Consider the following 17275-nt stretch of genomic DNA (forward strand, 5'->3'; position numbering starts at 1 on the left):
TTTTACAAAAGTAATTTGGTGCTATGAAAAGTATTTATTCATGCCAAAATTGTCTTTAAATAATCTAAGGCTGATTAAGTAGATTTGCTTGCTAGATCATTCCATTCTTGTAAATATTGATCATTTACTTTTTTTTGGAAAGCTAGAGGGAACCATTTTCTATTAATTTCAGTTTGTGTATTCCATATAAATCCAAATCCATTTTGCATTATCAAGTTTTTAATGTGCATTAACCATTTTGATTTGAGTTTTCTTTGTTCTTGTAGTCCATATAATATTATATACATATTATTGGATAATTTGTTGCTTGTAGGGTCAGTAAGTTTACAATTTATTATTCTTGAATTAATATCAATTTGCAGTGGCTTCACACCTAATTCTCCATATATCATGTAAGATGGTGTCGATTTTTTAAAGTTTTTTAAGTATCATTTTAAGACATTTCAGCTGTACTTTTTCTATATGTCGATTATTAGCAAAGCCCCATATCTCACATCCATACAGTAATATTGGTTTGATTGTTTTATTAAATAAGTCAATTTGCAGATCAAATGTCAAATTCAGGGTTCTAATTTTTTTTAGTAAGGAAAACATAGCTTTGTTTGCTTGCTCTGTTATGTGTTTTTTTGTTTTGACAAAGCTTTTTGTTTTTGATAGATATAATCCAAGGTATAGTCTGATTTGATTGAACTGTCAATTATGAATACATTATAGCACTCATTTAAATATTCGATCCCATTTCGGTTTTGTCAGTTTATTTTACGAGAATTAATATGTAGTATATAACTAACGTTTGGAAAACTCCCACTAGCTTAATATAGATTCTCGTAACATCCGCAATGCCGGTTAAGTGATTACCTACTGCATGACAGGTTCGAGATCCCGTCTTTCGGCATTCTTCTTAGACTTATTCTTCCTTTATTTTTAAGAATTTTTTAATAAAATGGTCAAGCGCCGGCATAATTGTCTACACGGTTATGAAACACCTAAGAAACACCGAATTGTCACATTTTGTGTTGTATTTTACGGTTGTATTTTACGGTACTGAAATTACATTTAATTGATTTTAATCCGAATGAATTTTCAGAATTAATTCTATTATACCAAACAGTTATAATATAACAATGTTATATACAAAAGTATAGTATTTACAAAAAAAAGTGCAAAAACATGTTAAAAACGAAACAACGATAACTTCAAAAAAGTTGAAAATAGTTATGAACAAGGAAAAAACATGGACATACTCTCTCTTGATCTACAACACGTTGGACATTCATATAAATTACCCCCGTTGTTCACCCTACTGCGCTATAACGGTCAGTGTAACTTCTTCATCGAAACTAAATAAGTTTAATCACATCTTAATGCGTACCTCTCACGGAATTTACCAAGCATTTATCGAATATTAATATATGCTGTGCATTGACCGTATAATTAGTATGGAATTGACAGGTTAATAAAATCAAACAATATTTATATTCATAGTGATTTATTTTTATATTTAAAGTAGTTTTCATATTTATTGCATCTTGATCCAAAAATTAGTACTTTAGTTTTCTTGATATTTACTTATAGTTTCCATTCTTGACAGTATTCTTCAAATGTAATCATATTTTTGTGTTAACCTAATCACTATTTCATAAAAGTAGCAAAATGTAAACAAAGCAGTATTTTAACTGCTATAAAAAATCACTGTACTGTACCGTACCGTACCGTACCGTACCGTACCGTACCGTACCACCGTACCGTACCGTACCGTACCTGTACCTTTACCTGTACCTGTACCTGTACTGTACTGTACTGTACTGTACTGTACTGTACTGTTCTAAATGCCAAAAAGGAAAAGAAACAAATGATGGCTTAGATGTATCTCAAATGTGTAACTTTTTGGAAACTGTAATAGAACCAAAAAAAAAACTTTCGTACTGGGCCTTTAATTATAATGGGCGCATCTCAAATCTGTGCCAGACGTATAAGAAAACAAAACTGTCTGCTGGGTTATTTAGTCATCCAGTCAAAACTGGAACCAACAGCAACATGTTGCCCATGCTCCTGTAATTACGCATATTCTTGAGTTTATCCATAATAAAGAATCCCCTATAGCTTTTGTCCATGTTATCTACTTACCGCATTTCTTCTCATAATCCCTTTCCCACACAGATATAGTCTGATTTTATTGACCTGTCAATTATGAATACATTATAGCACTCATTTAAATATTCGATCCCACTTCGGTTGTATCCGTTTATTTTACGAGAATTAATATGGAGTATATAACGTTTGGAAAACTTCCACTAGCTTAATGAATGTTGTCGTAACATCGGCAATAGCGCAGTCGGTTAAGTGATTATCTAATGCATGAGAGGTCGGAGGTTCGATCCCTTCTTTCGACATTCTTTTTAGACTTATTCTTTCTTTATTTTTAAGAAATTTTTAATAAAATGGTCAAGCGCCTGCAAAATTGTCTACACGGATATAAAACACCTAAGAAACACTGAATTGTCACATTTTGTATTGTATTTTACGGTACTGAAATTACATTTATTGATTTTAATCCGAATAAATTTTCAGAATTATAACAAACAATTATAATATAACAATGTTATATACAAAAGTATAGTATTTACAAAAAAAGTGCAAAACATATTAAAAACGGAACAACCATAACTTCAAAAATGTTGAAAATAGTTATGAATAAGAAAAAAACCTGCACATACTCTGTCTCGATCTTACAAGATGTTGGACATTCAGATAAAATATACCCGTAGTTCACCTTTTTGCGCTATAACGGTCAGTGTATCTTATTCATCGAAACTAGATAAGTTTAATCACATCTTACTGCGTACCTCTCACAGAATTTACCGAATATTAATATATTCTGTGCATTGACCGTATAATCAGTATGGAATTGACAGGTTAATAAAATCAAACAATACTCATTTCTACTACCGTAAATTTAATCCAATAAAACAAACAAACAAATTCTACAACTACTTAGTATTGTCCAACAATATTGACCTGGCACTTCATTAACTTTCGTAAAGGTCATATGAATAAACATTGACCAGTATCTATCGAATATATGGATATATTTGCTAACCTCACTCGTCAGTGATGTGTGGTGTATTGGTATAGATGTCGGACTACCGATCTGATGGTCTCTGGTTCGATTCCTCACCAACACCACGTTATTTTTTTTTTTAAATTTACTTGCAAGAATTAATTTGAAATCGTTTTATTCAGAACATCTGGTTTTAGAATACCTTTTAAGTGGTGTTTTATATACAATTATATTTTTGTTCTTTTTGTAACATTACACAATTGTATACATTAATGCTTTATCGCATACACGCTTTAAAGGCATATATTAAAATACTACATAGATAGTACACACAAAAAAGGTTTACAATAGGTTTAAGATAATGGCAATTTTAAAATTAAAATAATAAAAAAAAAAAAATCGGTGAAATTGGGTTCGAACCTATCAGTTTACGTCTACATTCTTCAAGCGAACCTTCTTTACCAACTGCACTAGAGAGATTTTTTTAATTTACACCATTTTAACAATTAGATATTTACATTCATATCGATTTACAAGTAGATCGTAACGTTTACGGAATATACCGACTACAAGGTCAAATGCAAGAGTGCCAGGTCAATGTTGTTGGACAATATTTAAAATGATTAACTGAAAAAAAAGTGTTGCTATTTTAAGAAATGCTGTAAGTTACAGTATAATCTGACAGGTGTTCAACTTGATCAACCCTAATTTAAGGTCACTCAAGTTCACGCAAGTTTTGGCTGATGAAGTGTAAAAAAATATGTATATTTCGTAATCAGAATGTTTGACAGGGTGATTAACCAATCAGAGAAACATTGTGCATGACTTTTTTCATGACCAAAAGGTCTGTCAGCAAATGTTATTGATGTATGCTGTCTACACAGAGGCATACAAGGGGCAATAAAATTTGTCAATACACAGTGGTAAGGGACATTTAGTGCAATTAAATGGATAATGCACAATATAAGACATTACAAGTTCTTACCAGCAATTATGTGAATAAATTTGCATATCAAATTTTTGAGCAGCCATTTAAAAAATATTTTTATTTTTGCCTGCAATTAATATAAGTTAGAAAGTTACCGTGTAGGCATAATTTTTAATTATTGGTAAAGTAGCCCGGGTCTCCACGATACCGGTGTACATATTTTACACAAGGTGTTTTTCATATAAAAAATTACTGACTTGAAAAATAGAAGGAATAAACAACTTCATTAACATTTAATCCTCTTAAAATTACATTACAGAGTGATGTTACTCTGAAATTCTCGCTCATTGCGAATGTAAACAATGGTCGACCATTTTGTATGACGTAGTTAAACAGACTTCATGCTACCGGTGCACTGGTAAAAATGTTATTTATATGGAAAGCCATTGCAGTTTTAATAGCAAATATATCATTTTAGCATTCTTGTATTCATATCTGAAAAAAAACCGCTTAAAAACAACATAAAAACGTGTGTTTCAATGATTTATTGTTCATCTTTTATGACTCCCAAGAGGTCTCTGTTTTAGAACCTTTTCCTCCCAATTACAGGTGTATATTATACCATGTGGCTGGCTTCAAAAATTCCCCTTCACTTAATTTTAGTGTTGTTGTGATTGTCTGGTCCTTTTGTATCATTGAATCAATTTTATTTCTATATATGAAGATAAAATATCGATATGGCACTTTACACAGGCTCCCTTAAAAGACTGAATGAAACTGACTTTTTAATTTTCATAAACTATTTTATATGCACTAATGGCTTTCCATAGATTAATTTTTTCCCGCCAAAAATGATGTGAAAAGGTCAAGTGACATGTAATGGAGGTTAAATGACATCAGCACCTGTGATTTTTTATTTTCTTGGAAAAAAAAATGTGTTTTGTAGAGGGACTAATTTATGCAATGGAAAAATAGGATAGTAAAATAAAAATAAGGTAGGATATGTGAAATATTTTCTTCAGAAACTCTTGAAAATGTTTAAAAACTTTGAAATAGCCAATATTACTGGGAGCATGTCAATATAAACACTCGGTAGGTGGTGTTGACAAAAATATCGCAGATTTGTGAGTATACCGGTACCGTGGAGTCACCGGTATCATGGGGTTCGAGTATACTGAATTATAAGTGAACCACTTGTCAGAAAATATGATTTAAGTTTTATTACGGGGGAAATTCAATTATCTACAAACTTTTTAACAGTTATTTTGGTCAATGTTTTCCCAAGGCCCATACTTTGGTAAAAATGGCCCATCATTTTCAGACCAAGTGGGCCCAGGGCCCAGTACTTTCAAATTCTTGGCAGATCTCTGTTGATTGAGGCAAGCAACTTTCAAATCCTATTGTGCTTTAATTCTATGCTAAACTAATTCCAATTAGAATAATAAGAAATAAAACTAAGTGAGGCATAGATTATATAATAAAGGTATAAAATTCGCTGTCACATTGTAGAATTGCAAAAACATTGGTGTAGACTATTAAGTATTTCTTGGAAATTTTAATTGAATTATATGTACACATGGTACCATATTGCATAACAAAATATAGCCATGTTTAATGTAAATTTTACTGCAATATGGGCGTAAGTATTCTTACACCCTTATTTCATATACAGGGCTCTCAGTAGGGTCAGAATTTCACGAGTCAAAGACCCTTTGGCCAAAATTTTCATGAGTCAAATATTTTTTTTCTAGTGTCATTTGACTACATGAATCATTTTTATGTTACAAAAATTACTGTATTGGGGGTCATTTTGTGTAGATTCTCAAGTCGAAATGGATAATATTTAACATTGAAAAAATGCCTAGTTATATAGATCTAAATTATTATAATGTATATCCCCCCCCCCCCCCCAAAAAAAAAAACAACAAAAAACAAACAAAAAAACAAACAAATGAATTGTATCTTACACGGTTACATTTTTTTGAGTGTGATTTGAACATATGTAGGATTTGAGAGGTAATTAGGAGTTGATTTAAGGTAATTATTATTGCATAGCTGAAAATCCCACTTGGCAAATTGACTCTTTTGCAGATTTTATCAAGTGTCAAATCTGTGCATTTTCTGATTTTCACCAGTCAAAACCCGGATCCCCGTGTCCATCGAGAGCCCTGCATATAATATTATCTCTCAAATAATATGTAAAAGGTATGCAACAAGGGCATAAGTAATAAAATTGCAAATAAAGTGTTTTTTACATAATTTATTTTGATGTTGTTATGTTATAAGTTAAATTTAGTAATTTAATTTAGTAATTAAAACCAAGTAATGTAATGGGAATATACAGAAACAAGAAAATGAGTTAGTTTTTTTGCTCTCCTGTAAAATTTTCAAAAATGTAGTTACGCCCTTATTGCGTTAAGCCATCGAGGTGCTCAAATTTCACACAAACTTTTAAATAAAACTGAAACACAACTTTAAAACACTATATGTAAACACTATATGTAAATTTGATTAAAAATGGGGGGGGGGGGGTGCAAATTTCATTGGGGGCTTTTGTCCACCTTGTAGATGGGGGGGGGGGGGGGGGGCTTTTGTCTGTATCCCGGCAGACATGGCAGCCAAGGCAGGCAGTAAACCTCAGCAGTGTAACAGAACCTATACCACTCTCCCCCACTGAAGTGTATTCCATAATATTTTATCTAAATGACAAAAAACAAATAAATGACAATTTGCCCAAAATCAAACATGTAAATACCACAGTTGGCCTTAAACGACCCACAAAATATTAAAATAATTCCAAAATAGATAAAACCATTAGCCGGCTAAGATTGGGCACAAACTTGTTACCAGGGAGTGTGGGTCAATACATTAAAAAAATTGACCTAATCTGCCCACAATGTGGAGTGAGACCACCTACTAATCGAATGTCCTCAATTTACAGCCCAGAGGCAGGAATTGATTGGTCGCAGTGGGCTTGGATTTAATATAAACAATATTTTAAATCCTCCAAAACAACACTATCATGTGTCCCCCTCAGGTAACAAATATATTACCAAAAGATATATAACCATAATGCTTCGTTTATTGATATCAGCTCAGTTTGCATATATACAAATACAGGAGCAAAAACATTATATAAATAAAACATACAAAGTCACAATGATGAACAGCATGCAATTTATCTCAGAGGACAACTTTAATCATGAGATTATATACGTTAACCATTATATAATATAGTTAGCTATCTATTACATAATAAAAATGCGTAAAATAAACAGTACCGGAGAAAGTAATAATAATAATAATAATAATAATAATGACTAGATCTATATATATGAAAATCAGTTTCAGAGGTAGTATACTGTATAGTCTAGAATTATACTTTAATAAATTCTGAAAGAAAAAAGGGAAAAGAAAAGTATTTCTTTTAATTTGTCCAGAGCAGAATCGGACCACAGGGAAAGAAGACTTTATCGGCCTTCCATAGTTTACTTGTGTTACTAGTTACTGATTGCTCAGTATCTACCGTTAAAATTACGTCATATGTAAGATTTGATACGGGTCACTCCCTGTTTGTCTAGCCAGGTGTAAGTGTGTTATTAGGGCAGACGCTTGTGTTTACATTTTAATGGGTAAAAGATGCATGTGTTTTGTGTTACAAGTACCAACAAAAAGAAAAAAAGTTATTATTCAATATGGATTTATACATTGTCCAGCATGATTTATACATAATAAGCTTGAAAGTTTCACAGACTTTGGAGATAGGTGAGTTTACTGTACATGCATATTTATCATTTTGTCAGAGAAAAGGAAAAAAGGGGGTGTGACTTTTCTATAATAGTTACGCCGTTATTATGACACGAGGCATTGCATGTTTTATATATAAAATATTATGGATTGAGCAACAATATGTATACATGTGTATTTACAAAAATAACTGCAAAATGTACATGATAATAATGATGATGATTTAAATTGAAAATTTGTTTTCATATATGTGAGAACAAAATAAAGACATGTAAACAAAAATAAGTAAATAAAACACAGCATATTGTATACATAGTTATGCAAATAAGCATAAATGAGTTTTAACTGTACATTCAGGTTACATTTCTTGTAATTATATTGGCAAACATATACATACATATTTCTTATTTATATGATTTGCCATGGGACTTACAACTCTTAATCGGAAAAAAATATTAAGAGTTATTAAATGTAACATCACTTTAATACATTGACAAAAATGTACATATTTGTTATTTAATTCAATTGTCTTGCCATCTTACTTATAACTCTTAATCGAAACGAAAACATAAGAGCTATTTAATGGCAGGTACAGGGGTTGAACTTATGGAATGTTGTTTTTTTTTGTTTGTTTTTTGTTTTGTTTTTTTTTACTATGTAAATATACTTATAAATATGTGAATACTTCTGGTAACATTCTTCCTTTTGTATATGGTTGTGAATTTCTGCTATTATCACTTTAAAGAGCCTTATAATCATTTCCAAGAATTGGCATAATTTTATTAATCCATGTTTGTTATTACTGTTAAAGAGTTGATTTAACTTGAGGGTATTTGGGTGTTGGTGATAATATCTTTTAATGTGTTTTTGTCTTGTTTCATTAAGGTAATTACATTCAAGCACATAGTGGAACTCATCTCCAGTTTGGTTTTCATTACATAAAGTGCATTTTCTGTCATTAATTGGGGTACTATTCCATCTCCCTATTTCTATTGGTAGTTTATGGTTTCTTGTTCTAAATGCCATAAATATTCTACATAATCTATTTGGTAAGATGTTGAGATATTCACTCATGATAAAGTTAGGTTTAAATATTCTGTAGTTTATGCTGCTAGTTGATCTATTGGTTATTTCATTCCAAGACTGTATATACTGATCATTTACTCTCTGTTGGAATGACAAGGCAAACCATAATCATATATTAATATCAATTTATAATATCAGGTTAAGAGGGACCCAGTTTGCATACTAATATCAGATTTAAATATACCTAATACTTAAACCCCCCATAAAATGTTATAGAGTAGATAACCCAACCCAAATCGTCCTTAATAAATAATAGCCATATCTACATGACTTAAAGGAATAAGAATGGATGGCTCGATGTCTGTCTAATATAAATATTCATCATTTAAAAAAAGGAACCATGACAGTTTCCCTATTGACATCAACCCTATAAGAGAGAAATTCGTGTTTAAAGACACTATTTTTACTTGAGAAATAAGTTCATGGGCGCCGCCATTTTGGCGTTCTGTCATTCTCGCGAGAGAGACGAGACCGAGATTGTGACGTGTTATACCCACTTCCGGTATAGTTGTACACGCTGGTACAACTGAAATATATCTTGATGAAGAACTTATTAATTTAATTGCGTACATTATATATTATTTATGAAAACATCATATGGAACTGAATTGCTTAAATTAATTAATTGAAGACGCCGCGACATTAATTATCATTTGCCCGATACTCAAGCTTGCTGATGATCCCACCACATGATTTAAGCAATGACTGCTTAATTTTCAAAGATAAACCATAAATTTACTTTGGGAACTATGAGAAACTTCTTCAAATTGACGATATATCCTTTTATTTTGTACTTAATTTTCGCTAGACAAGCTGTCCAAATAGGGTACATCGCCGGTCATATTTTTCAGGTAAAATATCAACTAAATCCAATATGCTGAGGACGCGATTTTCCGCCATTGACGCTAAAAATGAGAAAGGCGCAGGAAAATCGGCAGCCAGACTTATATCGTATGAAAACAAAACTGTCCGTAAAGTTATTTAGGCACCCAGTCAAAACTGGTACCAACAGCAACAGGTTGCCCATTCCGCTATAATTACGCATATTCTCGGGTTTATCCAGTTCCCCAAAGCTTTTTTCCACGTTATCTACTTACCAAATTACTTTCCCCGACAGATACGCATTTCTTCTACCGTAAATTTAATCCAATAAAACAAAAAATCATAAATCTACTTAATATTTAAAATGATTATTGGGAACTGAAAAAAATGTGTTGCTATTTTATGACGTGCTGTAATTTACTACAGTACAATTTGACAGGTGTGGAACCGAATTCCCCCTAAGGTCATTCAGTTCACTGATGAAGCGTAAAAAATAGATGTCTATTTCGTCATTAGAATATTTGACAAGGGTGATAAACCAATTAGGGCAATATTGTGCATGATCAAAAGGTCTGTCGGCACAGAGGCATACAAGGAGCAATAAAAATCGTCAGTACACAGTGTGACAGGAGCATTTGGTGCAAATTAGGAACAATTAAAATGGACAATGCGCAGTATTAGACATAAGTAGTAAGAACCAGCAATTGTGTGAATAAATTATGCAAATTAGATTTTTGAGCAGCCAATAAAAATGATTTGCCTGCAGTTAATATTAGGCCACGATTACGATGCGCAGCATCATACGTTGACAGACATGTTAACAATTTACTTTTCAAAACAGTTGCTGATATTTTTGAAATGTGTACATCAATTATAACATATGTTCACACCTTTAAATTTGAAAGTCAGAATCAAACTGCAAAAAATTAATTATATGTACTATTAAGAACACGTTTTAGGATACTATTCCATTAGTACGTGATCCGTGACCCGCGTCAGTGATCCGTGTCCGGGCATGTCCGTGGGTATTATTCCATAGGTACGTTATTTTCTATATACTTTTAATTGAAGTATAGCGAACAGAGGATAATTATTTGTAGACTATGATATAATTTCGTTCTAATACCAAAAACAGTTGTAACATCAAAGAATTATGTAACAAACATTGAATATCAGTTAGGTTTTCAAATAACATCTTTTGAGCAACCGAAGACCAGATGTTGTTATTTTTAATCTGTCATTGCTGCATCATAAACTTATAGGTTCTCCTACACTATTTTGGTGAGCTCTTTAGTATTTTCTTTCGAAATTGATAAAGTATTTAATTTCGTTCGAGGCATTTTGTAGGGATGAGACATGTCAGTGACTGTCCGCGTCCGTTAAAAATCGCTCATCCTGCGAAACGTCGCGGATGCCGTCGCGGAAGCGGATGGTAAACGGACAAATGGAATAGATTCAACGTATTCTTTGATTAGCGGACGCGGATGACGGACGCGGACCACTGATCACGTATAAATGGAATAACGGCCTTAGTAGGGTTTTTATAATGAAAGCGTACGGGCCCGTACGGCTAGCCAAAAGTTTTAGTCGTACGTGAGTCATGTACGACTAGCAAGGACACGCTGTATTGGCTAGCCGTACGGCACTTTTCAAAATTTTATGGAAGTCGAAAATGCATATGTTATTTTATGACTTTAAGCGAGGATTTTAACCAAGAAACAGCATTAATTGTCTTTGGATGTTAACTTTTTAGAGATTAATCGCCTTGATCGCTATATATATCGATCTTTGTCATCGCAAGATGTCGAGAGAAAAAATAGCCTTTGCTTGCATTTACACCAATTGAAATAGTTTACAAATTTTTTGATAATAATCCTATTTTGTTTCATTAAGTTTAATTTTCGACACCTTTTATATGGAAAAAGACCAACAACAACAAACACTGAAAATGATTATACATGTTCGAAATTCTGATACCCTGAGGACATTTCAAGCCTCCTATATCCAATGGCAATTTTCTAACTAATTGATTGTACATATTGTTTCCAGAAACAATAATTTAATGTTTAAAATAAAAAGTATAATAAAAACTGTTATTACAACAGCCCTATAAATGTCTAATTCTTCAACATTGATCTACTTTTTAGCTCGACTATACGAAGTATATGGAGAGCTGTCCTACTCGCCCCGGCGTCGGCGTCGGCGTCCGCGTCCAGATTTTAGATTAAAGTTTTGGTGCAGTAAAATATTTTTCACTATAACTTTGTCATTTCTTAAGGTATCAACTTCAAACTTCAAATATATGTTCCTTATCTTCAACCACATCTTAAGTGACAAGGTTCATAACTCTAGCACCAATATTTTCAGATTTATCTCCCCTTGAACTTAGAATTTTCCTCAAAAAATACTATTTCTTACTGTTTCTTCTTTATTTCTTAAGGGATCAACCTCATACTTCAAATATATTTACATTATCATCATCCCCATCTTATGTGACAAGGTTCATAACTCTAGCACCAATATTTTTAGATTTATCTCCCTTTGAACTTAGAATTTTCCATACAAAATATTATTTTTTACTGTAACTTATTTATTTCTAAAGGGATCAACTTCATACTTCAAATATATTTACGTTATCATCATCCACATCTTATGTGACAAGGTTCATAACTCTAGCACCAATATTGCAAGAATTATCTCCCCATAAACTTATATTTATTTACTAGCAAAATGTCATTTTTATTTCAACTTTTTTATTTTTAAAGGTATCTACCTCAAACTTCAAATACTTATTCCTTATAATCATTTACATTTTATGTGACAATGTTCATAACTCTTGAAGTAATATTTACAGATTTATCTCTCTTTGAACTTAGGATTTTCTTTAAGAAATATAATAACTTCTTTATTTTTTAAGATATCTACTTCAAACTTCAAATATATATTTCTTATCATTACACAAATGTTGTGTGGCAAGGTCCATAACTCTTGCATGACTATTTCTAGAATTATTCCCCTTGATCTTGGAATTGATGTTAACAAATGTTATATTTTTACTAATATAACTTAATACTTAATTATATATAATTGATTTTTCTTTCATAGTTTTGTCCTCCTTACTGCGTCCAGCATTTTATTAGTCGAGCTTCGTTGTCTCCTGTGACAGCTCTTGTTTGTACTTTCCATGCTGAAGTTATGAAAATGTCACTTCTTATAATGTAAGAAGAAAAAAATGTTTACTTATTTATTGTATTGATATGATGTTTATAATGTACATATTTTGTTGTCTAAATGTTGATTGTGATTGTATTTTATATTGTTTTGTATATACTGAGGCCCGCATGGAAGATCGGGAAACTGAATGTGTTAGCCTCATTAAATAAAGTCGTTACTTACTTACTTACTTACTTACTTACTTATTGTTGTTGGGCTTTTGATAATTGCGACAATTACCGACGGTACTGTATCAAGGAAAGTTTGCATTTTCCGTGAAAGGCATTCTAAAATTCTATTGTCAGTCCCTGGATAGGTTTTAATTAAGGCTAATTAAACCAGGTTTTCCGAAGGAAAAAACTGGTTATTAGATTGAGGTATGTCGGCGGGCGGGCGGACGGGCGGACGGGCGGGCGGGCGTAAACAATTTCTTTCTGTGCGCAACTCCTCCTACATTTCTCAACGGATTTTGACCAAACTTTCACAGAAGCTTTGTCATCAAGTGCCCTGGCGCATATTGTCGGGGTTTTGCGATTAGATAATATTTGACCTAATTATGGCCCTTTGTTTTTTTTCCTTATATAAAATATATAGTGAACAATTTCTTCTGTGCGCAACTCCTCCTACATTTCTCAACGGATTTTGACCAAACTTTCTCAGAAGCTTTGTCATCAAGTGCCCTGTCACATATTGCCAGGGTTTTGCAATTGGTATATATTTGACCTAATTATGGCCCTTTGTTTTTTTTCCTTATATAGAATATATAGTGAACAATTTCTTCTGTGCGCAACTCCTACATTTCTCAACGGATTTTGACCAAACTTTCTTAGAAGCTTTGTTATCAAGTGCCTGGCACATATTGTCGGGGTTTTGTGATTGGATAATATTTGACCGAATTATGGCCCTTTGTATATTTTTTCCTTATACAGAATATATAGAGAACAATTTCTTCTGTGCTCAACTCCTCCTACATTTCTCAACGGATTTTGACCAAACTTTCTTAGAAGCTTTGTTATCAAGTGCCTGGCACATATTGTCGGGGTTTTGTGATTGGATAATATTTGACCGAATTATAGCCCTTTGTATATTTTTTCCTTATACAGAATATATAGTGAAAAATTTCTACAGTGCGCAACTTCTCCTACATTTCTCAATGGATTTTGACCAAACTTTCACAGAAGCTTTGGCGCTCACTTAATTCCCATGTTTCTTCCAAGACATTATTCAAGTATTTTTTTAAAATTGTGAACATACTTTTCTTGATATCGCACAAAACACCACACGCCAATATTTATTTATTCCACTCCGATCATTTTTTATTCGATCCATGTGCTTAAAATTAACAAAAATGATTTAATAATTCATACATATTAAAGAACAAATGATAAGCATGAAAATCAACAATTTTATAACGTTCGACTTCCATATAATTTTGAAAATTGCCGTACGGCTAGACAATACAGTGCGTCCTGGCTAGTCGTTCGTGACTCACGTACGGCTAGAACTTTGGCTAGCCGTACGTTTCTTTAATTTATTTTTTATTTATTTTTTTTTTTTTTTGATATTGTTACGTATTTTGAACCATAAAAAATCTACTCTACGTCTCCTGTGAAAATTAAATTGTCAGATCAATACTTTATTATATTAATATTTCCTTACGATTCAACTAGATTTATCATGAATCTAAAAGATGTGGGGAAATGACATCACGCGCACCTGTTTTTATACGGCCAATACACAAACATGGCCGCGCTTACCGATTTGTAGAAATCGGTGATTTAGCGATTTAAATTTTGTTATCATTCGTTTAATATTATTATTTGGCGGCAGAAAATTTGCAGACTTATTATTTATAGTATTCTTTTTCTGAAATCAAGTTTTTATTTTAACCTTGTCTTTCCCTTTAAAGACAAAAACCCTAAATAAACTGAATGATAAATGAAAATATAACAGCAATCTACCTATAATAGGTTACTAGTACAAAAATTACACCAAAGTATTAAAATAAAGAGAATTTTACATAAATCTTAACCTCCAAGGATATGAAACCTAATATATTATACAAAATCAAACCACTATATTAATTAAGAGACATATCTGATTGAATAAAATAAGAAAACTGCAAAAGAATTCACTAAAATCTAAAAAAGATACAGTAATTTTCCTATGATGGGTGACTTTTTCAAAATCACACTAAAAACTCAAATAAGAAGAAATTTTACTTAAATCTCAACCTGGTCATGAAACATAGTTTGTTAAAAGTTAATATTAATTAAGAGACATATCTAATTCACTAATTTAAGAAAACCCCAAAGGATTTCACTAAGAACTAAAAATGTTTAAGCATATCTCCTATGATGTCCAAAAATCTTAAATAACCAAAAATGTGATAATTTTACACAAATATAACTCCCAAAGAAACAAAACAAATCAAGTTAAATTGCATAAATCCCATGTTTTAATTAACAGATACATATAAAGGACTAAAAGAAGAAAACCCCAACTAAATCCATTGAAAAATAAAAAATCTACAGCCATTTTCCTATGATATCTAATTTCCTAAATGATTTACAACAATTCCCATATAATGGCTAAGAGAGAACTTTAATTTTTTGCACCTTTGTACTAAACTTTTACTATGTTTAGGTTACAGTGCATATTGGGTGTTCTTCGTAAATAAGAAAGCTAAAAATGAGCGGAGCTTGGCGAAGCCACTGTAGCTTTCTTATTTACGAAGAACATAAATAAATATTAAAAAAATATTTAAAAAAAAAAAAAAAAATATTTATTTGAATGAAGTCTTGCTAGTATACACAAATTAGTAACCTTTATTTAGGAAGCTTTGAGGTGTATTAAACCGTTCAACATTTCTTGGGTTAAGGAGACCACTGAAAAATACCCATATCTTGAGCAAAATACACTGTTTCAAATTATTTTGTGTCTCAAAAATTCTGGACAATCACAACAAATAGGTAACAAGGCAAATTACCTCAGTGATGAAACACTTAGCATTCACATCCATATGGTGTATGGTTTGAGTCCCCTTGTTCCCATTTGTTTCTGTATGTGGAACATTTGAGTGCTTACAAGTTTAATCGTCATTATTATACCAACTGTGCAATGAATACTTATGTGATATGATGTTTTTAAACTTCTAATTAAAATTAAATCCTGGGATAAAGTATGCAAAATGGGCGATAATACTTTCTGACAATCAGTGTTTATGAAAGCATGCAGTTTTTATAGAAAGGTCCTTTCCAGTCTGACTTAAGTTCAGATCTACTTATTTCTTACATGTAGATCTGATTGTCCGCCCCCTGTATTTGTTTAATCTTCATTGTTATCATTGACATCAATGTTACTATTATATGGGTAGCTAAGACAATTAAGTATTGTTTGATTTTATTAACCTGTCAATTCCATACTGATTATACGGTCAATGCACAGAATATATTAATATTCGATAAAAGTTCGGTAAATTCTGTGAGATGTGCGCAGTAAGATGTGATTAAATTCATCTTGTTTTTATGAATTAGTTACGCTGACCGTTATAGTGCAATAGGGTAAACCACTGGTATATTTTATCTGAATGTTCAACGTGTTGTAGGATCGAGACAGAGTATGTCCAGTATTTTTTTTATTCATAACTATTTTCAACATGTTTTTTAAGTTATGGTTGTTCCGTTTTTAATATGTTTTGCACCTTTTTGTAAATACTATACATTTGTATATAACAATGTTTAAGAATTAATACTGAAAATTCATTCCGATTAAAATCAATAAATGTAATTATACAATATAAAATGTGACAATTCAGTGTTTCTTAGTTGGTTCATATCCGTGTAGACAAATTGCAAGCGCTTGACCATTTTCATTAAAATATACTTAAAAATAAAGAAAGAATAAGTCTAAAAAGAATGTCAAAAAAGGGGATCGAACCTCGGACCCCTCATGCATTAGGTAATCACTTAACCGACTGTGCTATTGCGGATGTTACAAGAACCTACATTAATCTAGTGAGAGTTTTCCAAACGTAAGTGATACACTCCATATTAATTCTCGTAAAATAAACGGAAAAAACCGAAGTGGGATCGAATATGTAAATGAGTGCTATAATGTATTCATAATTGACAGGTCAATAAAATCAGACTATAGCTAATGACAATTGTTGCTTATATTCAAATACATGTATTCTGTATCTGAAATAATTTAAAATAAAGAAAGGGAGTATGTGACAAAAATAACACGAAAAAACTGTCTCTTTGTTTGTATTTCATGTATTTGTAATGCCTAATACATTATACAAGCATGCATAACACCGTCATCCCAATTTTTAACATTATAAATTTATAATCGAAACCAAAAATAATTTAATGCTTACTGAAAAAGTATCTCATTGACTTTGGCAAAATAAATAC

The sequence above is a fragment of the Ruditapes philippinarum genome, unplaced genomic scaffold (genome assembly GCF_026571515.1).
Source record: "Ruditapes philippinarum isolate M1 unplaced genomic scaffold, ASM2657151v2 ctg607_1_1_1_1, whole genome shotgun sequence".
Lineage (NCBI taxonomy): Eukaryota > Metazoa > Mollusca > Bivalvia > Venerida > Veneridae > Ruditapes > Ruditapes philippinarum.